Source organism: Leuresthes tenuis, unplaced genomic scaffold, assembly GCF_036924035.1.
Source record: "Leuresthes tenuis unplaced genomic scaffold, fLeuTen1.0.hap1 SCAF_18, whole genome shotgun sequence".
In the NCBI taxonomy this organism is placed as follows: Eukaryota; Metazoa; Chordata; class Actinopteri; order Atheriniformes; family Atherinopsidae; genus Leuresthes; species Leuresthes tenuis.
In genome coordinates, this window is record NW_027325372.1 from 18,158,613 (window position 1) to 18,181,370 (window position 22,758).

The window sequence follows — 22,758 nt, forward strand, 5'->3', positions numbered from 1 at the left end:
GTTGTGTTCAGGTCCAGTGAAGCAGACCAGAGTCTTGACTACTTGTCCCAGTCCCAGTTTATTAGATGGTAGGCAGAGAAGCAGAGACGGGGAGACAGTTTATCTCTAGATATATTACAATGCTATCAACATTAGTGGCTGTGTGTTCATAAAATAATCTGTCACAGCGTAGAATTTCCAGCAAAGTTAAGTTTTCATTTGATAAATGTATTACTAAAAGATATCCCAACAACACAATGTGTTAAACAGACTACAGATTAGACTTTAATCTCTATTATGTACTCGTACATAATGTAAACAATTCTACAGTTTAGTGCTTAAGCTATTTGTTGGCAAGTCTATCATAATAAAAATTCCATGTAGTTTCAATAAATATTGCTTCAACCATATCTTCAGTTTCAATTCCAGCTTTCAAAAGTAATGAATAACCAGAGTATCAGAGCCTAAAATGCTGCGATGCTTTCTTTTAACTGCTGTACGTGAATGCAAATGTATGCTAGATATCTAAAATGTTCTATTTTGCTGTTAAATGACACATGAAGCTAAGATTTTCCTTGATTTGCATGCAGAGGGTTTGCCTACTATACCGTACGGGTTCACACATGTTAAATGATGGAGAAATTGAGATATAAACTAGCAAATGCAAATAGCTGACTTTTAGGCAGATAGCTAATCTCACAACTCACCAAGCCCAGTTTTCTCTCGTCCATGTTTAGCCATGAAGACTAGGAAAGACTCAAAGGGCCTCAGGCAATTTCCCATCTAATGTTATATCTCCTGACATTGTATGTGATTGCCTTGCATCTTTAATTTGCCTTACAAGTTGGGATTTTATGCCTGTGGCCGTCAATTTTCCGACTCTTTCTTTCAGTCTCCTTGTGTTGCTTGCCTGTTCGCTTCACATCCAGTTTTAGGTTACATGTAACAATAAAAAGGATACTGTAGTTTTACGGATAGTCTGTCACCCCTTGTAAAACAGCAATATATGGGATATGAGGCACTGGTGAGTTTTAGGCCTATTTTGCTGCCTTTTGATGGAGCAAGGCTTGCCGTTTCCTGCTGCTTTCCTCCATGCTAAGCTCACTAAGTAGGCTGTTGGCTATAGTTTTGTATAAATAGACAGCTAAATATTAATAAGACACACTTTAAATTCATTGCTTGTACTGCAGACATGCAGATTTATTGGTCTAGCATCAGTACTGGCCAATATTCAGCTTGTTGACTGCTATGCATTAATTTCCATTAAAGGGAAAATAAATGACAAAAACCACCGGTGTCAGCTATTGGCCAAATCTATGAACATCATTATTGTCCCAGAATTAAAAAATGTGCATCCTTAACCCACAATTAAGGACTTAAAATGACTGCATTGGATGACAAACTTAAAGAAAGATTTAAAACCATAACATATTGTAAACTGAATAATGTACAGAAGACAATGTTTTAACCGCTATCTAATGATATTCCGCCAACAGAATATTGCAATTCAACCGAATTAAAGGAGATGGAGATAAAAGACAAATCTGCTTGCAGGTGGGTGAAAGGGCAGGTGAAAGGGGGTCATCATCACATGCAGCGTGTTGACCTGCTGTGTATATTAACCTATATGAGCAGAGCGTAACCTGGGCAGTTTGTTCCCTGCTGGTGCTTGAAGACTCGCCTGAGGATTTATTGTCCGCCCAGCTAGACAGCTGGATGCAGAAGAAGAGGGAGCAAAACACACCGACTGCAAGAGGAGAGAGAGGGCAAGAGGAAGATGAGAGTCAGAGCCAAGTGCTCGTAAGTCCTTGTCTCAGTCTTGTTCTCCAGTGTCTTTGATTCATAAGGGCTATGGTGGCTGACCAGGGCGAGGGCCAGATACGCCATTTTGGCAGGAGCTGGGAAAGAGGGAGGGCTGGGGACTAATTTGTAAAACTTGTCCTTGCTGTGTGGTTTACTGTGTCAGCATGTGGCACGTTTAAGAGCCCTCACTGAAAAAAGCAGTGCCATCCGTATATCAGTCTGTTCAGTGTGATACATCTGCTCCTATATCTCCTGGATTTTTCTTTACAGAAACAGAAAAGGCACAACATCAGCTGCCATGTCATGTTTGAAAGGGTAAAGAAGAAACATTTTTTTCTTTTTAAATGCCTCCTCGGGCCACTTGGGGGCACTAGTGGCACAAAGAATCCCTCTTACCTGTCTTACTGGAGTGTCGAGCAATGTGGGCCTGGCTGCCACACGCTCTGTCTGTCTTTCCCTCCACCACAGGTCTTGATTATATAACTGCATTCATTAACACATCTTCTTCCACGTGCTGCCCTCCCAGCAGATGGTTAACCGAAGGCTAGAGAGGACATAAAGGAGTAGGGGGGGTGGGGCACACTACCTACGGAGAGTTGTATTAGAAATCTTCATGAGGATGAGCACTTTAAATCAACTGGTGACATATTCATAAAATACCCAGTGAAGATCCAGTGCAGATTTTGTTACCTCTTACACTGCTATAGACGTAAAACCTTGGACAAGACTCGGGTGTAATTATAATTTTTTTGCTTCAAAATAAGTACAGAAACAGTTTTTGAGGTTGGAATCCAATCATTAATAGAAAAGCTAACTCCGGTGAAACTGGCTGATATTTATTCTACCGGCTCGCAGGCTATTTCTTTGTTTTTCTTTCCCATAAATATCTACAGTTACTGAAAATAACCCAACAAACTCTATCGACATACCTCACCTTCATGCAAACAGCTTTTGTTCCCATACTGAGTGATGAATAAATACGACATAAGGCAGCCAGATACAGCTGAGAGGCTCAGATGATGTTCAGCTGAAGGTTGAAATGATTTGAATACGGAGTGATCATTACACACACACACAGTGTATTCAGTCAGCTATCACAGAGGAACAATTTCGCTGAAGGCGACAGCAAAAACTAAACAGAAATAAAACCTCTCAACGGCACAGGCAGTTTGTGGGACAAAAATGCATCATAGATGAAAGAAGCCGGTGGAGAGTGGCAAGGTGTGCTCCTACTGGCTGAAAGGCCACAAATGGAGACTTTTGGTGCAGCAGTGACGCCCACAAACACACGCACAAACAAATCAGCCAGAATCTGAGGTTTATTTGCAGATAATTGCTGTCCGAGTTCATCCATTAATAAACACATACAATGATTTTTTTTCCAGCAGCTTTACATGCCATCAAATAAATCATTGTGTTTCCTACATATCTTTGGGATCTGCGTGATTCTATAAAGTCACAATGAATAAGGATCCATACTCTGGCCCGGTCACTTCAGGGTTTTCACTGTTTTATTGAAGCGCTCCTATTTTCAGTGCAGCCTGGTTGTTGTTTAGCTGAAATTTCAAAACTTTACCCAGCTAGATATCCAGAGTATTCTCGAAAAAAAAAAAGTTTTCAGTCAGGATTGCTCTGTAGATATATATTTTCATCGTTACTTTTAGAAAACATACCCACAACATGATACTGTCATTACTGTGTTTGACTGTAGGTTTATGGATAATTAAATGAGCTTATGTTGTCTTCTAACGCACACAAAGTGGTCTAATAGTGCAAAACTTTGCTTCTATACATCTGAGAGTTGATTAGATGCCTTTTGTTTAACTCTCAGTGGGCTTTATTATGCCTAATATTGACCAGTGACTTCCGTCTGGCCAATCTACTTTAAAGGCCTGACAGGAGCGTTGCTCTGCATTTTGTCTTTACTGACAATTTGGGATCTCGGTTACTTATTTGACCAAAGCCCTCAGCTGATTTTTACAGTTTCAAATTTCTGTCATTTCTTTGAATGAAGCGGAATATTGTGCCAAATGAAAACTCGTGATGCTGCAAACTGTTCTTTCATTCTTCCACAGATCTGTGACATATTTGACACGTTTCGGTCCCGCAGTTCTTAAATAGACAGACAGGTGCCCTCTTAGTCATGTCCAATGAATTCAATTTGGCACAGCTTTTTTCCAGTCGAGTTGCAGAGGCATCTCAAAGACCACTTCTATAAATAGAATGCACCAGAGCTCAGATGTGAGTGTGATTAGAAATACTTCAGTAAATGGGCTATTTCTATTTATTTTTATCTTTGATCAATTGACAAAAGAGTCCAGGAAAATGCTTAAATGTGCCCTTGTGGAGAACTCTGTGTGGCTTGATAAAAAAAAATTATGTCAATTTATTTTAAAGTCACCCTCTGTTAAAAATAAAGTTTTTAACTTTGGTAGATCTCAGCAAGTTGTTTTTTATGTGTTTGAAGACTTCAGAAATCAGGATTTCTGCTTTGAATATCCACCTATGTCTCCAGGAAGGTGTGAAGGTGAAAATTTATAAGTGTACTGTCTGAAATTCAAAAGCATGGGACATTTAATAATGTTGCAACATGGGGACATCTACAACAGAGGCTGTGATGCAAATGTTCCCAGATACAGAGTCCTCAGGAAGCTTTAAAAGGGTAGAAAGACGGAGGCTTGCATTTTTGCTTATGCGAGTCATGAGACATTCCCTTCCGCACTTTCTGGGATCAGACAGTGGTGCTGATTTGGAGGCTGTTTGGACATTCTCTTCTCAGAGCAGACTGTGGCGTTGATACCACCAAGGCTGTGGAGCATTTCATTCTGAGAGCAGACAGTGGTGACCTCTCCGAGTGCAGCGATCATTTTCATGCACAGGTACAATAGCATTCTGAATAGGAAATCTGTTATGAAAGTGACTTAATAAATATGCTCCAAAAAAAAAAGAAAGACAAGACTAAACAACCATGGACACTCCCACTCACTCTTATGGTCAATTTAGAATCACCAATGTATCTAACATGCGTGTTTTTGGACAGGGTGGTAACGTAGTTATTTTGCATGCACTGTAAGGAACTTATGACATGAGAGGCTTGCGTGCAACGAGGACAAGCTAGCCTACGCTATGTGGAGCAGACAGTAGAGCATAGCCTGAGCGAGGAGCCATGGCTCTAGGCCAGCTGAGCGAGCCCAGAGCTTGTCAGCTAAAGCGAGACTTTGCGCTGCTTGCTGCCTGAGCCAGAAGCTCGCTAGCCACATCTATTGGAGTAGCAAAAATGAACAACTGAATTATCCCATTATTAGAAGTCCCTAACGAAGCATTTTAAGGAAAAAGTGTGAACAATTTGGTCCGTGCTTTGTCTGCAGCTGCTATCGAAGAAGAGCCCATCAGAGCAGGAGGCTGTCGGCTGAAGATGAGCTGAAAACGCATGGGAGGAGTTGCAGAGGAACAGCTGTCTGTACACAGCAGATAGCATGTTACGCAGACATGAAGCTGTGGAAAATGCTGTGTTTCTGTACGAAGAGCAGACAAGGCCCCTCATTGTGTTGATATGAGAACTCTGTGTATCTGTACATATCCACAACAGCGGAGTGAGGAGAAGGGAGCGTACAGGCCAGCGAGACGGACAAACGCTCACCGGCAGTGAGGTTCTTTCTCATCTTTTCTTTTTTTTCTTTAAGTTGGTCAACAGCAACATGCCCATAATATTTGTCAACACTCTCTTGACCCTTGAGTCTGTGTGCGATTATTTAATCATCAGAGTCAGAATCGCAAACTTCAAGGTAATCACTTAATAATTCATCAGATCTATCACCATCTAAAACCAGACATGCACTACTCCCAGAACTCCAGTGAAAGAAAATACAAGCTTCGTATCCAACTCAGAATACATATCCACAGATACTGTATATCAGAACCAATGCATCTTTTCATGCGGCTGTGTTGCGGATTGTTCTGAGATTTTCAGCTTTATGACAATGGCATCTTGTCTCTTGGGCACGTTCTCTCGCATGTGGGCAGTAAAACAGAGCACTTGCTCTCTGGAGCCATCACAGTCATGACAGTTAAGGGACTGACTGTGAAAAACATAGCACATCGAGAGGAATATGTGCGGTTTCCCTACAGAGCAAAGAACCATGCATCATTGCCAACTCTTCAGTTTTTCTTAGGGTTTTTATTCATTTGATTAGATTTGCTCCACGCATAAGGCTTTAGTGCCATTAAGGAAAATTTAGGTATGATGACCCCCCCCCCCCCCCACACACATACAAATTGCACAAATCTGACATCTGACAGAGAGCCAAACTCTCAAACCGAAATGACAGCTGCCAAATGGGTCTATTTCTGTACTTTTCTGTTCAGTACCTGGCCAGCACAGGTTTCTCTCCTTATAAGGCCAAATGCCAAAATTAGTGCTGTAATTGGCTTGAATTGACCATTAGCATGCCGCTTGAGTCAAAGTCCAACACGAGCATACGCCAACTGTCAGATGTGAATTCAACAACCACAGTCCCTCACCAATGCACTGGCTACACCGGTTTTTCTTTTTCATAAAGCTAGTGATTGAAAAAAAACAAAAAACGTTCTCACTTCTTTTGATTAAAGGAATAAAATCTTAATGAGAAATACAAACTAAAACATAATGGATAGAGATGAAAGCAGCTTTTCGGTCATCACGGATAAAATAATTAGTTTTCTCGTGTTCAAGCGTTCTGCTAATCGTCATTAAGAACCCTGGCACTTCACGATAACAATTCTTATGATCAAGTGTTGCCCATCGGTTTGGTGGTGGACAGAAAGAACAGGTGTCCAAGTATCAGAAAATTGCAGTTCGTTTGACTTGTGTAGTCAAACAATATATTTATAATATATATGTGCCAAATTAGAACGCTCAGCCTCACATTACCGCAACCTGCGGCTGGAATCGATGTCAAGATTCCACATCCACGGGTTCCAATACAATTCAAGTGGAGAGGGGAAAAGGGCTCCACTTAAGTTATGTTAGCCAGTCCATTCCAAATACAACACTATATATATGACTTGTCCTTGTAATTTAATGAAAAGAAAATGGTTGGAAACAAGTGGCATGAACAGCATTATTATTGTATCACACTGCAGTGCTCTGTTGGAAAGCTTCAACCTTGCCAATCATGACTTAATTCCTTAGTGACAAAAGAAGTCCTTACAGCATCAGCATCAGATCTTTGTATACCTTTATCAATCGAAAGAGGGCAGAATCATTCTTCAGTCTGAACAACCTCACCTCTCTTTATGGGCTCCTTTTCTGGGTTACTGATCCATAAAATGTAGCAGTACAGACATGCTTTGCAATGAGCTATAGAAGGCATTGTTAAAGAGAAAAAATAATAAATCACAGAAATGAGGCAAGGTTATAAGGAACGTCATTAGTTCTGAGTGGGATTTTAGAGAAATAATGGCTGCCTTTTCTTTAATGTTATTACAAGATGTAAAAAACAAATCACTTACAGCAAAACTGGCTTCAGTTTATGGCTTATTCAAACCCACCGATGCCAAGCCCTCAAAGTCAAGAAACATGATTTTCATTCAATTGCAGCTACACCAGCTTGAGACCCGGGGGCCGAATACCTATTCAGATACCTGAATGCAAACAACCCCAAAACATTGGATTAAAACGCAATCCTTACCACACCATATCAACGATGGCGGCATCAAGACAACCACGTCGTCTGTAGAATGCACTGCAGCTACTCTCACCAAAGGGTTGCCTCTCAGCATAACTGGGAGATTCCCCATTGACACATAGCAGCAGGTTTTAGACAGGTCGTGTAAGGCTTTTTAGGTCTTTATCAATGTGTGTTCTATAGATTTTGTGCATGCAAAAAAAAAACTATTCACTCCTTCTGGAGACACAGCCTATGTAGTACCTGAGATGCCTCTAATGTGGTCCAGGATTTTGTTCCATTACTTCACAAAACTGTCAGCATTGTGCCTACAATCTCTCTTTCTCTACAGTCAAGCTGCTTCAAACTGTGGTGTATGTGACCAATTAGCAGACCAAATAGAGAAGACTGACCCGTAGAGGGAATTGTGTATCAATTAAAAAGGGCCCAAAGAAACAGGAGTTAAAACATGTTAGATAGTCCGTCCATCCATCCATTTTCTATACCCACTTAATCCAATTTAGGGTCGCTGGGGGGGCGGGAGCCTATCCCAGCTGTCATGGAGCGAGAGGCGGGGTACACCCAGGACAGGTCGCCAATCCATCACAGGGCCACACAGAGACAAACAATCACACACACTCACACTCACTCCTAGGGACAATTTAGAGTCTCCAATTAACCTGACATGCATGTTTTTGGATGGTGGGAAGAAGCCGGAGAACCCGGAGAGATCCCACACATACATAAGGAGAACATGCAAACTCCCAGCCTTTTAATAAAGCATACTATTAATAAAGTTTAATCAACTTTAATAAAGCATACTATTACATTATTTTCTCTCTTTTTCACTATAGAGTGAGTAGCTTAATATGGAATGTTACCAAATGAACCAATGCAACCATTCTGCAGAATAGCTGCAACACTTTTTATGTTATATGCGAAGCTACATAAGCATGTAGTACTCTTTCATTTCCTTACTCACACCTTTGGTTGCTTCATCCTTTTCTCTTCCTATCTGCATGCTCCTCTGTCTCAACCTTGCTTTTTCTCACACACACACACACACACATCTTTTCACAGTGCTTTGTAATGGCTTTGATCAATAATTGATCAAGAGAGATTTCTAACTGTTCAAAGAGTGCTAGGAGCATGTGGAGCCACTATTTTCCACACAAAAGAAGAGCCCCATCGTGTAGGGCTCCATAGTCACAACTGACCCAACTCATGGACTGGTTCCACAACAGGACAACACAAGATCTCTTTATGTCTGGCGTTAACCGCAGCTCTACGACCTGTCATGTCACATACATTCAAGCACAGGCAGTGGGTAACATGTCATCTACTGGGATCTTAAATGTCTCAGGAGCTGAGATCTAAAATGCCACTGACCTCAGGTTCAACTGCCTTCTGATGGTTCTGAGAAATCCAATCCAGATTCCATGGACTGACTGCGTTGCTGACACTTGACGGCTCAGTTTTCTGGCCTATGAAAAGGACATGTCATGTCGTCTTAAGCGGTAATTGTTTTGCCTGTTGTGTGTTCATATATGCACAGGTGATGGATGACAAAAAGCAAAAAAAAACTCTGATTTTTACTCCCCCTTTTCCCTTCCATCTGTGAACAATATCTGTGTAGCTCAGCACAGATGGGGTATATAATGCCATAACTGCTCGGTTTTCTTCCCTTTAAATAACTGCCATCCCTTTCTACTGACTACGCAGTAACCTCAAAGTAACAGAGGCAGCAGAGACACCAATACTGGCGAGAAAGGTTGTGTGGAAAACTGCAATTCCAGAGGCAAGATTTGATTATAATTTTTTGGTCCCGCAAAAGGGAATCCTCCACATTCCTCTGCCCTCTCTCACATGCTTGGCCTCTGGGGCGCTAAGAAAGAAGAGAGAATGAAGGAAGAGGACAGATAAGAAACAGTAGAATACTGCTGTCTAGGAGCCATTTACTTTGTCTCCAGCCACATGCTGTTTGTACAAGTCTGAAAGTGTGTGCCTGTGTGTGTGTTTTTGTGTTTACTCCCGGTGTTTGCACAGGTACCAGGTGTGCTATTGCAGAATGAGCAAGAAACAATACTTGGGAGTGAGACAGGGAGTAGTGGGAGGTAGATAAGCGAAAGGGGGCGAGAGTTGGCAGAGGGAAGTGAATGAAAAATTCATACGGCTGCATGTCCCAAAAGCCCTTCTGTCTTCGCCAGGAGTCCTCAGCTTCAAGCTGCTGGGCAGGAGTGGTGGGACTGTGCCAAAGAGATGCTACGCACACACAAACAATCACACACACACAAGGAGAAAATGCACGAGCAGTGTCTTATGAGGTGTTATCACGGAATCTGGAGTGAGCTGAAAGCAGAGTCAACAGCACAACAACTGCATCTTTAGCAACAACAGGACGCTGTCCAGAACATCCAAACAGAGTCCTGGCAGCCATTACAAAAACTCACCGTCAGGTCTCAGTGTTACGCCCCCATATGCGCATCCTCTGGTGTCGCTTAGTGAAGAACTGGGTGAGAGTGACACACAGGTTAAGAGGCTTTTAATACCCACACTGAACTGACCTGTTGCAGGGCAACAACGTCATCTTATCCAGTTATCTTCCTTGTGTTCCTACAACAACTGACCGCCGATAAGCTAAATACATTAAAGTTGGGTACTCTGTAGTTGGTGATGCAGATTAATGACAACAGCAACCAGGATCCCTGATACAGGTGGGCCAGTAATCATAACCTACTCAAAGCACCGTTTCTCAAAGTTAGCAAAAGCTTAATCGGAATTCTGTTTTTACATCCTTTATTCTGACTTAACATAAAATTTTTTATCCAATTTACACCAGATCTGCCAGACCTGTACCTCACAGCTAGGTACTCAATAGGGATGTCTTTTTTTTATTTTTAACGAATTTCACATAAATCCACAATTGTTCGAATGTATTCAAATGTGCGCCAATCCCCCAACTCCTTTTTACACAGAATGTAGCAGTCACGTCCCCATGAGTCTGAAATTCCGTGAGCTGACACAAAAGCATGTGTCATTTTAGCCATTTTAACGATCTCACTTAAGTGCAGAAAAGTGATTTGACGCAAATGCGGCTAAATGGGAAGCTTACGGCTGAGAGATATCCCAATGAAAAATTATTAGATAGTTATCTTTGTAATTATGAAGACAAGATCGAGATGCATACACATGGCGCAGCCTTGAGCTGACAAACAAGAGTGGGAAAAAATAAAAAATTGACGTCGGAAAACGGAGGGAGTGAGAAGCGTTGCTATAGCCACCGCTGCTTCCTTAGGATTCCAGGGCAGAGAGAGTGAGAAGAGGCAGAGCAGAGGGAGCGAAGGCAGAAGAACTTTTACAGCTCTGCCTCTGTCTCACTGTATGAAAGTGGGTCAACACACACTCGCACAGTCACGCACACACCGAATAACAGGCATCCACCAAACTGCTCTCTTTTACTCAACTGTGTGCGGGGATCAAGGTCTGGGTGAGACGGTGCTCTGAAGAAATCTGGTTGGTCTCTCAGGGCACATGAAACAGAGCAGAGGGGTAAAGACAAACACAATGTGTTTAACAGGGATTTTCTATGCCTGTGAGATATGCATCGACAGTAAATCCAATCAGGCTCGTCAACACGCTTTGCATGAGAATGTTTACTGGATTCAATCTGGGTGCAATGTTTTGTTCCCGCATTTTGAAAAGTGATTTTCAGGTTGTCATTCGATGGCACAATGGTGCGTTATTCCTGACTAGTCAAAAGCTGTCCCGTGCGTAGCAGTCTTGCTCTCAACCGTTTTTTTTTCTTTTTAAGGTTAGGTCATTTGGTGGTAGATGTGAATGTGGAGTTTTTCTCTCGAGTCAGGTGTACACAGTTCAGTTTCTGGGCCTAATGGAGGATGAACAAATGTAGGATTATGTTTTGTTGTAGCGCCAAAACAGGAATGGGCTCAAATAATTCAGCTGTTTGGGTGGGGTAGATGGAGGAAAACAGGGTTTTTAGGATACAGTTTTGAGAGGTAGGATTGTCAACCGTAACTTCTTGACGAGAGAAGTATGCCGGCGCTAACATGCGGCACCAATTAGCCTGTTTTCTCCATCCAAGAGGATGAGCTGAATAGTCCCGGAGTTGAAATGAATCAGAATTATCTAAAACAACACAGCGTGGGGAAGTTAAAGCAGGGAACATCGCCTTTTTGCACCATTTTTTACTAAATAAATTGAAAAGTGCATTATTATTTTATATTATCTTTTTATTATAATATTATATAATATTATAATAAAATGCTACAATTATAATTTTAAAATATTATTACTTTTATATTATTATTATTTTACAGAATAAATGCACACTGTTTAAACAAGAGCTTTTACCAACCAAGAGTGGTTTTTGTGTGTTCACACGCTATTTTCTACCCAAAGAAAATGCGATTTTTAAAAAAATATACGCTTACCTTTTATTTCTATCTATCCAGCCATATTTCTGTACTTGATGCATGCAAACAGGTGACGTATTTTGTTGTGCCAGATGCAAATTTATGTGGCCTCTTCAGGTATGAAATGTGAGAAGCAGCTGCCATTGTCAGGGAGAAAACCCCACATTTGACTCCCCAATCGCCAGTGTCACAATTGGTTTAGATGAAGGTCAAAAAGTCTTTCCATCACCAAGAGTGCAGACTTGCATCTGGAGGGACTACTGGTTTACCCTCATGGTTTTTCTCTGTCAAAGTGGAATCAGACCCTAGAGCTGCTGAGGCCATTTACCAACACTATAAAGACATATGGCACATAACCACTCACATGTGCACACACATACACAAACACTCAAGTCATTAACCAAGATGACACAAACATAAGAGTGATGACAATACACCCAGATGTCAAGGAAAATCCCATTTAAGCATAAGGAACTGCACAGGTACCTGTGCGCATGAGTGTGTTCATCCCTGGTGTCCACATCTCTCTCTGTGACACGATGAGCATGTGATGGGAGCAAAAGAGACCTGAACTGACTCATAGTCTCCAGGGGGCAAGTCTGATGATCAAGAAGACCTTTGGGAGAGCAGCCGAAGATTTTCCTAAACAGCCTTCTGCTCATTCCCTGAGTCATCTCCTTTACCACTCACCAACCTGGCCTCATAAATTTACTGGACTCGTCCCTGTGGATGCATTCTGCTGATGGACATCAAAGAGTAAAAGTTATTATGGACTATTAGTCTGGTGGGAATTGTAGAAGATTTATGTGATTTCAGAGTGGGGAAAAAAAGCCTGTATAGGAATAAAAATTCCACTCCATTCCATGTACACCATGCTGTCCAGGCAATTCTTTTGTTCCCATCTAATTCTCCTTCTCGCCCCCCCATCCGCAGTCTTACGCTCCGGTGGCCTCACTCTGTTTCTTATCTTCTTTACCCACACAGATCTTTTGCCTTCCGTCGCTGCATGCCTCCCTGACCTCCTTTATAACTCTAGTGTCCACAGTTGAGAGCTAAAGCCTCAAGTATTGCTGGCAGGCACCAAGATAGCAGCTGTGCAAGACACATGTTCGCCAAAGAGTGCTTTTTTTTTGTTTCATTCCACCCCCCCACCCTTCATTTCACCCTTCTTCCTCCAACCCACAGTTTCCTTTTCTTGTTCGGCTCCTACTGTTTCATTGTGAACAGGTGAGCCCACCAGAGGGCTGGTTTTACATCCTTCACTTGCTCTCCTTGGTGCTTCTTCCTCCAGCTGTTTCGACCCTGACCGAAGCCCTGCTGTGAGCAGCGACCAGAGACATCTGTCTCAAGAGCCAGCAGCAGCCCAAAGAGAAGTAGAAGCTCGGCCAAAGACGGTAAGCAGCGGCTAAGGGGCCGCTGAAGCAAATATTTCAAAACAAAGCAAATAATCCATCATGTGTTTTTACGGGCAATCATTTGGTACACGATCAATGCTTCTTAAAGATTTTGTCACTCAGGGTGAAATCTACAACGTGTGAAACTTCAGTCGTTGCTTACCATCCCATCCCACATCAATCTGCTGTTTCTCTGCTGCAACAGAACAAATTTAAAAAGACAAACAGGAAAAAATAAACCTTGAGCAGTAGATGGACTTTATGCCCAGTGGCCCACACTCTTGAACAACTGGCAGTAGTGTCAATGTTCTATTCTACAGAACAAGCATATATTCCACATTGGGTGGTGACGATACTAAAATTTCAAAGTCGATACAGATACCAAGGAAAATATTTCATACTCCATGAGATTTTTTCGGTACCGCGACAGGAACGATGACACATTGGGAAGTCAAAGCTGTAACAGCGGTGTGGTATTTTGTAGGCTCAACTCTTTGTTACCAAAGTATTTATCAGCAATGACGTTAGGATGGAAAACACATCAGTGTCACCTCCAGTGAGCTGCACACAAGCTGTCCTGTTTCTGAGAGTCAGACTCTGTCTCTTTTTGTCTTCACCATTTAAATGGGACCTATATGAAGTGAATGGCACTACACTGCAGAGTGACCAGCTGCTGTTCGGTGCATCTTTTTCTGCAAAGAGTTCCAAAATGTGAGGTCGAGTCAGCAAACTACACTGTTTCCTCCCTGATGGGAAGTGTAGCGCCTGTAACGGGAAGCGCACACTCGTATGTCATAGCAAAATACACCCTTTGATTTTTCTTTAGTGCTTTTTAAATAATTTCAACAAGGTCTGAACGCCAGCTGAAACACTAAGACAGCCGTACTGTAGGCCATTTTCCTTCCCCCAAAATTACACCATCTTCTTAATGTTTTATGCAAGCCTATTGTGTCGATTACACAAACGCTGTTATATCAACATAGTCTGCAACGACGGTTACACATTGCTTGCCTCAATTACATCTACTGGATATGATGTATACACGAATGCAGCACTGTAAATAACATTTTATACCTTTAATCCATGTTTCCAGAACAAATAATGACCTAATTTTGGATGGTATAACTGGTACGAAACCACACCTCCTTATGGGAAAAAAAAATAATGATCTAATATAGACAATAGTCTAATGGATTGGATTTATAGCACTGAAAAGGTACCAGAAAGTTCCGTACAGTCACACAGTCCGTCACACCCTTGTTCCACGAAGCCCCGTGCTCATTAGGTGTTTCATTTTGCACACAGGCTAAATCAGGCCTCATAACTCCAGTAAATATGGTCAAATTCGTTCTTCTGATGACAAAGTCTGCCATCATTTGTAGCTAAAAGGTAAAGCCTGCTCACTAAGCAAACACGACTTCAAACATTAATTTATGGTCTTAGGTCATACAACTTTTCATTATTCTAGTAAATATGCAGTTTTCTCTTCACTTTCTTTATAAAAGTTAAAGAGGGAACATGAATAACAGCAGAGTTTGCTGTCAGCATTTTCACTCTGCACTCAGTTGCTGTTTGTGTGAAATCTCGTCACCCCCGTTGCGTCCTTCAGCTATTTTTCTTCTTTTTTTTTTTGGTTAAACAAACATTTAAACACCATCAACAATGTAAATTTGAAAAACCGGGAAGGTTCAGCTAAATCATGTAATTTTAGAGTCACCTTTGCATGTAAAATCTTTCATTTAGGTTCAATTCACACAAATAACAAAATATAATAAACAGGCGAGTATTTGAAGACAGAGCCATGTGGTTCCAAACATCAACAGCTTGGCAGCCCCTGCTACTCCATCTTGTGTAATGTTTCCTGCAGCACATGCTTGCTTATGCAAAATAGCTCGACTGTATTTCAATTCAACTTTTAGGAGGAAAGGCTGTGAGCGATGACCGACGGCTCGCAATCATTTTTGGGTAAAAAAATAAGCCCATTAGCTCAAAAGATCTATTATATGTACAGCAACAATGCAGGCTAGGAGAAAATTCCATTACCGCTCCATCACAAGCATTATTGATGATTTATAACTTACAACATAACTCTGGAGAGGCACAACAGCCAAAGTTGGTTGTAACGCAGCATCAAAGAGTTTCATCAACCAAAGGTGAGCAGAAATGAAACCCATCAGGTCCAAATCTACAGTCGATATATCTCGACGCAGAGACCCGACTCCAGCAGTTTGTTCCATTATGGTTCCAGTGGGTTTATCTAGAATATGCCTTTTCCAGCTCATTATGTCCACTTTAGGCTCCCATAAGGTCATTAATCCCAATCACTGTGTTCATTTTCACACATGCCAAACCATTATTCCACACTTGGCATATCTTTTTAGCCCTCTGTAATGCTCTCTCGCGCGCACAGACACACCCACACACACACCCCCCATCCACACACACACACAGCCGCAGTCTCCCTCTGCTTAGTCATTCTGTTTGTGTCATACAGTGCGAGACAGCACGAAAACATAAAATACTGTGAAGGGGATCATGAGACGATAATGATCTGAGAGAATCATGCCAAACACAGGCTTATGGACTTAAATTTTATCTGTGATGACACATTTCAGCTTTTTTGATGATTTGTGGAGCAGTTTGCTTGTGTGTGAATGATTTGCCTTCATCCAGAATATTTGTCATGCTGGAGAGCGTCAGTGCTGCATGCTTTACAGACTACCTCTATTTAGAGACGTTTGTTTTTTTTCCTTTTTTAATCCACGTGTAAAATGCCCCCTGGCATTAACAAAAGACACACTACAAGCAAGTGCAAAATTACAAGCGCGGACTAATGTTTGCCAAACAGTTCTCATTTATCTCATTGTTCAATCATCGGTTTGTTGGACAAATAACAGAGGAAGCTGATGACACTGCCGAGCTGCTGCAAGTGTTATTCTTGTGACTTTTTTTGCCAAGCAGAAGTACTCTAACGTAAAAGCTTAACTCTTAATATGCAACTGAAAGATAACACCAACTCGTCTCTGTAAGTGTGGCTCTTTTACTACGAGACTAAGCCAAATCTCAACAACAAACGTCCTTTTCAGAAATGTTGGAATGTTTTTCTAAAAGTCAACAAAGACTTGAATCTGAAATTTCTACATTTTGCTCGAACACTCATTCCACTGCCTTAAAACACTCCACTGTATTTTGTAAAACATAAAAACATCCAGAATGTGCAGCCTGAAACAAACCAAATCGTCGTTGAAGGTGTCTGCTTTTGTAAATCGTGCTGATGAATTGGATCGGCACTGTATTGCAACAGAGCGCTTGAATTGTAAGGAGTCCAACACATGTGGCATGTCCACACAGATAAAGCTGGCGACAAAACAATACAAACGATTGTTTTGAGGAGAGACTTGGAGGGGGAATCGCCTTCATCCAAATCTTCAACCTAACATTGAAAGAGAAGGAGGGCTGAAGACAGATTAAATGATGCGGGGGAAGCGTAGGCACAGGTGACCAAATCTGGCTATGGGCTATGCTGGGCACAACTGAGAATGTCTACTTCAACAAGAGGCAATAATTTTTGGTCCAATAATGCATTGGGCAGTTTCATGGCCATTAAAAGCATCTAAAGTCATGTATTTCATTGCCATAGGGTGTCTGTAGTTGTAAGACTATGTCTATAAACAATGGCAGGGTGCAAAGTAAAGTGAGCAGTGTTGGGGAATTGGTTATTGGTTACTATTGGTTACTTTTATTGATACAGCAACAGGTAGAGGATCAGAACATCCAACCAGAAAGAGAAGATAAGTGGGATGATGATCAATGAGTGAGACTAGATTTGGAACTCAATTAGATGTGCAATTGTTCTGCTCAGTGGGGTTGATCTTTATTCTTCAGGGGACGTTGGGACTTTGTGTTTGGCAGCAACCACAGTTGGAACAAAAGAAAGAAACAACACACAAAAAAAAAAAACGATCAAATAATTTATTTCATAATAACATGCAAGCCTGTAGCAAACTATTCTCTCTTTTCTCCTCACACACTCGCAAACGCACACACTGATGCTCGGAGCTTAGTATTCACAAGCGACCGCACGACTGTGAGGAAAAAGCCCCGCGGTGGATGGAGAAGAGACGCATAATAGAAAAACTCATTTGAAAAGAACTCAGGAGCCCTGGACTACATTAAGTCCAACCGCCGGCCTGAAAGAAAGATCATGTTCAACTCCTCACGCAATGCAGACGTGCGTTTGTGTGAGGGAGAGAGGATGAAAAACACACTAAAGCAAAGCAGTGTAAATAAGATAGAAAAAGACAACAATGTCAATATTCAATAAAGCAGACTATGTGTGCAAAAAGAGTTGCACATTCATACAGTCCCCTGACTCTCGGAGCGATGAAATGCTCTGAGTCTGTTCCCATCTTCCAGTCAATGGATGACAGAGCGCTCAGCTTTACAGTAAACAAACTGGTTTTCTGCAGTTTACTCTGCAGTTTTAACTCTGCAATTGATTTTTTTTTGGACCAGAGTATCATATATTAAACATACCTGTTGGAGGGTTAACAGCATCTCACTTCACTTTTACCTACTTTACCTTAACAGGGGTTCTAAAACTGAGAGAACTTTTGTCAATTGAAATGATACCACACAGCAGCAGATGAAATCTCTCATGCATCACAGCAGCTCAGATCATGATCCTGTTCTCTGCAAGCTGATCCCCTGCGTGAACGTCTGTGTCTTCAAAGTGCTCAGTCAGGGGAACGCTGCCTCTAATTCCACAGAGGGCACTAACCTCCTTTTCCCCCTTCTGTTCTCTGTCTCCGGCTCGAGTTTCTCACAGGCACCGAGATGATTTTGGCCCATTTACTTTCATTTGGTTGATGTCTGAAACCAGGAACACCTGCAAGATTGATTCATCCTTTAGAAAAAAGAAAAAAAAAAGACTCTCTTACTCCTCATCTCCTTTATCCCTCCTGTTCCACCCCTATTTACCCAAAGTCAAAGTGATTTTTTTCCCCCCAGTGTTCCCCTTCACCAATCACATCTGACTGCAGTGGTCTCGTTTCTCAAGTAAAACCATTGTCCAGAAACTGAAAGTTTCAACATCCTTGGAAGGTCTTATTATGCATTTGTGCTGCTGCGTACGTACTCAAGTCCTCACTGTTTAAAAAATGCAAAGCAGGGGTCTCTGAATAAAACATAATGCGACTCTCAGAGTGGAAGGACTTACCTCGAAGTGAACTCGAGAAAGTGAAAAATCACTTGCCACATCAACTTAGAGAGTAACTGACCCCTCCATTGACTTTGAAGATGTATTCCATCAAAGTGGAGTGCAACAATGCAAGGGGAGGGGCGTATTTACTGGTCACACACTTCAGGCTTCACCTCAGCTGTTTATCAGAGGGTATTTTCAGCTGGGGTGTCTTCTTGTTCTCCAGCACTCACTTCAAGTAGGATAGGCTAAGGACCATTGTACTGAAGCTTTTGGAAATAATTCTATGTAGCTGATTAGGGACCAGCATAACTCAAGATGCAACATGCTTAGGTCAGTTCATAGTAACAGTTCGACGCACACAAAAATGATAGAATTTGTTCAATAATGAGAGTTTCTGATCCGAACCAGATAAAATGTCACACCCTCAAACACAAAAAAGAAAGCTGCAACATTGTGTAAAAGGTGCTGATTTTCATATCTCATGAACCAACATTTTCTTCACAATAAAACAACAAACATATCAAATGTTGAAAGGAGTGACACATCTTGAATCTGAAGGCAGCAACAAGTCTAAAAAACGAGTTGGACATGGGCAACGTAAGGCTGGAGAAGTTAATGGTACTAAAGAGAAACAGCTCCAGGAACACGTTGCAGCTAATTAGGATGAATGGCAACAGGTCGGTGATATGATTGGGCATAAAATGAGAACTTTAGGGAGGCAGAGTCTCTCAGAAGAACGCATGGGCAGAGTTGTAGCTATGTGCAAAAAAGTGGCACCTGGAAATTGTGAAATATTTTCAGAAAAATGGTCCTCAATGCAAAATTGCCAAGATTTTGAGTAGTCCATCATCTACAGTAAATAATATCTGGAGACACAGTACCTCCTTTGTGCGCAGGGGACACACGGCCGAAATAAAAATTCAAAATATCCCGTGTTTCTCGGGTGCCTTAAGAAATCCAGAAATCACCGTCTGCAAACGCAGTCCACCGTGTCCTCCACACATGCAGGTTAAAGCTCTGTTATGCAAAGAAGAAGCCATATGTGAACATAATTCAGAAACACCCCATCTTCTCTGGGCCGAAGCTCATAAAAAATTGACAGAGACAAAGTGCATAACTGCTCTGTGGTCAGATGAATCGAAATGTACAGCTCCTTTTAGATATCAGGGACATTACGTCCTCTGGATTAAAAAGAGAGGGACCATCCGGCTCGTTATCAGCTCTCACTTTGCGAGCCTGCATCTCTCTTGGTATGTGGAGCATTATTACCTGTAGAACTGGCGACACATCTGGAAAGACACCATGAATGCTGAAAGGTATATACAGCTTTTAAAGCAGCATACGATCCCATCTAGATTATGTCTTTGTCAGGGAAGGCCTGGTGGAATTGGACAGAGATAGTATCCAAAGTAATTCCACATATTTTGTGGAATAAATAAATCAGGAAGGTTTATTCCATCCCATGTATGTAAAATACAGCTTTACTTGAAAATAGAGACAGTGGTCAGGTTAACAAAATTGACACTTGCACTTGGAATAATGATGTAAGTACAATTCAACCATTGTATCAATTGTACACATCGACAGCTTTAGGATAATTACTGAGTGCAGAGAGCAAATCCCACCTGTCGAGTGCATTTCCACTGAAGTGTAAAGGAAATCCCTACGAGAGAAAAAGAAAACAAATAAGACTAAAAAGATGAGCAAGTGTAGCTGTAACAAGCCTAATTTCTTTTTATTAGTTAAGTTTGAAATATTTACATCGCCAACAGGAAGGCTGATGTATGTAACAGAAATCAAAATGCTGAGAGCAAATGTCAAATATGCTCAGCTTTAACTGCATGACAAGTGTTTGCACTGTTAAAACATAGACATGAGACAATGAATTTTAGGCTACCTGGATTTTCATCCAGCAAGGATTGGAGCCAACTTTTAAAGTGTCTCTTAACACAAAGAGTTAACCCGTCCGTTAACTGGTTGCGAGTGAATAAACCAAACTAGGTAGTGTGGTCAGCATAGTCCAAGTTGGGCAAGGTTATAAAAAAAAACTAACAGAAGTTACCACAAACTGGAGAGAAACCTTAGAGAAAGAACTTAATACTTTAGGCTTGGGCCATACTTGAAAGGAAAATGTAGCGATGTCTTTTTTCCAACTGGGTGTGTTAAGTTCTGTCTTTGTGTCCACGAGTATCGACCAAATCTAGTTCCAGGTCTGTGGGTGTTTCCTTACAAAACAAAAACTAAAAAAAAAAAATCAATTAAATGAAAAATAATAATTTCAATGCTGGTAGTCTGTGAGATGGTCTTCTTTAGAATTCTCATGCTCACAGACATAACATGTCCTTTCCTTCTGTTCTCTCTCAACAGCTGATGCTCAAACTACAATTAAAGCTCATAAGACCTAACCCACCTGACTTGGCATAAGCTTAAACAATCAATTCCTGTACCCACTTCCTATTGAGTTTTAATCAAGATTTCTACTTTGTTCCGTCTTCTCTCACGGTTGCCTGGCCAGCAGATTTCACAGGTCAAGGAACCATTCAGAAAGCTTTAATTAGCTTTCTCAAGCTAATGAGTTCTCAGGCATCATACAAATTATCCTGTCAAAGACTGAATTTGAGCCAGTTTGTGCCAGCCTCAATTGTTTGGGTGTGAGCTCAACAGTCTAAAGGACTTTTAATCATGTTCAAACCCATTACCCCCCAAAATGAGTAATATTTCATTCTTCTCAGTCATTTGGTGACTTCTTCCCAGTTAAAGCTGCCCCTCAGCTCTTGACAGATATCACAGACGTGTTTAGTGCAACTTCCATCATCATTACACCGGATAGATCCAACGCTGGATCCATTCCCCCATTTTGAGGGGGAAATTGTACCAACAAGTCGAGGCTGATGGACTGTGAGCACGAAAAAGAGGCGACACGGGAGAAAAAAAAAAAAAAGTAATTTCCTGAGTTGGAGTAAATTCTGGCAATGACTGCCCTCACAAAGACAGCCGGGCTGTAAGGAAGCACAGACAAAAATATGAGCTTTGGTTTAAACATGAAATATGGCAGTCTGACCCCATTCCCCTTTTCCCGCTCAGTCTAATTCAGCTCCGACTAAATGGGGCTGCGTATATCTAACACCGATAACTTTTCGGACCTGAAGTATCTTTTCAGAACCAGTTTCCAGGGAATTGGATTCCCATCTTGTGAGCCATAAATGAAGGGGAGATTTATGTGGCTGTGCGTGGGAAAAGGGCATAACTAGATGGCAGAGGCAGTCTCTTCACATTTTGTCACATTCACAAAGATGGTATTAGGGCTTTGACCCACTTCAAGCGGGGACAGAATAATGCTGCTGGTCTCTAATGCCGACATAATGGTCCTCATCATCCTTGTCATATTCCGTCTCATTGTCACCGTATTCATGAGTCGAATTTTGCCTCTAGATTATTATAGAACTACTAATCTTATGACCGTCTAAGCATGCCTTTTAATCTCATGTCATGCCGCATCACAGCTTGATACAGTTATGACTTGGGAAGGGGTGTTTTAGAGAATACAGGAAAAGAGTTAGCCGTTACCTACCTCTCTCTCCTCTTTCTCCCCATTTATCCATCTCTCATTCTCTCACTAGCATGTGATGTGAGACTGATAGAGCTTGGAGCACAGCCACTCGCTGTCAGGTTCCCGGCTAATGGAATCAACACAGTTGACGGATAAACCCACCGAAAATATGTTGTCAAAGCGCTATGGGCCCTCCATCAAGCCCTCTGCCATGTGTGGCACTGCCTTGACCCCTCCCAGCGCCGCATGAGAGGGGTGTTTTATCTTTCCCGTGCTGGAATAACATTTCAGCTCTTTATTTCTAAATGTATATTTTTGTTCTTTGTGACATAAGTTTTTTTTCTTTTCCCGGTATTCTTTCATAACCTCTTGGGAACTCTGCTCCCTAGAATGCATGTGCTTACCCTCTAGGGGGCATGGTTATAAAGTTGCGTGTACAATATGATTTATTACAGGGATAGTCTGACATTTGTCGGAAGCATGCTTTTATACGTCTGTAATGTCAATGAGTTCTTGGATCCAATCCAGCCCTCATCCCCAGTAAATCTTTGTGACTGGATATTTTGAAATGACTGTTTTTACAAATGTTCTGCAACATTACAAGGTGAAAGCGATGCCAGCAATGCTGTCACTGCTGGTGAATATTTATAGCACCCCATGTCTGGATGAAAAACATGTAGGTAAAACCAACCTAAAGTCATATGTGTTTGTGTCTGGAAATCAACTAAATCAGGCAGCCCTGGATTTTTCA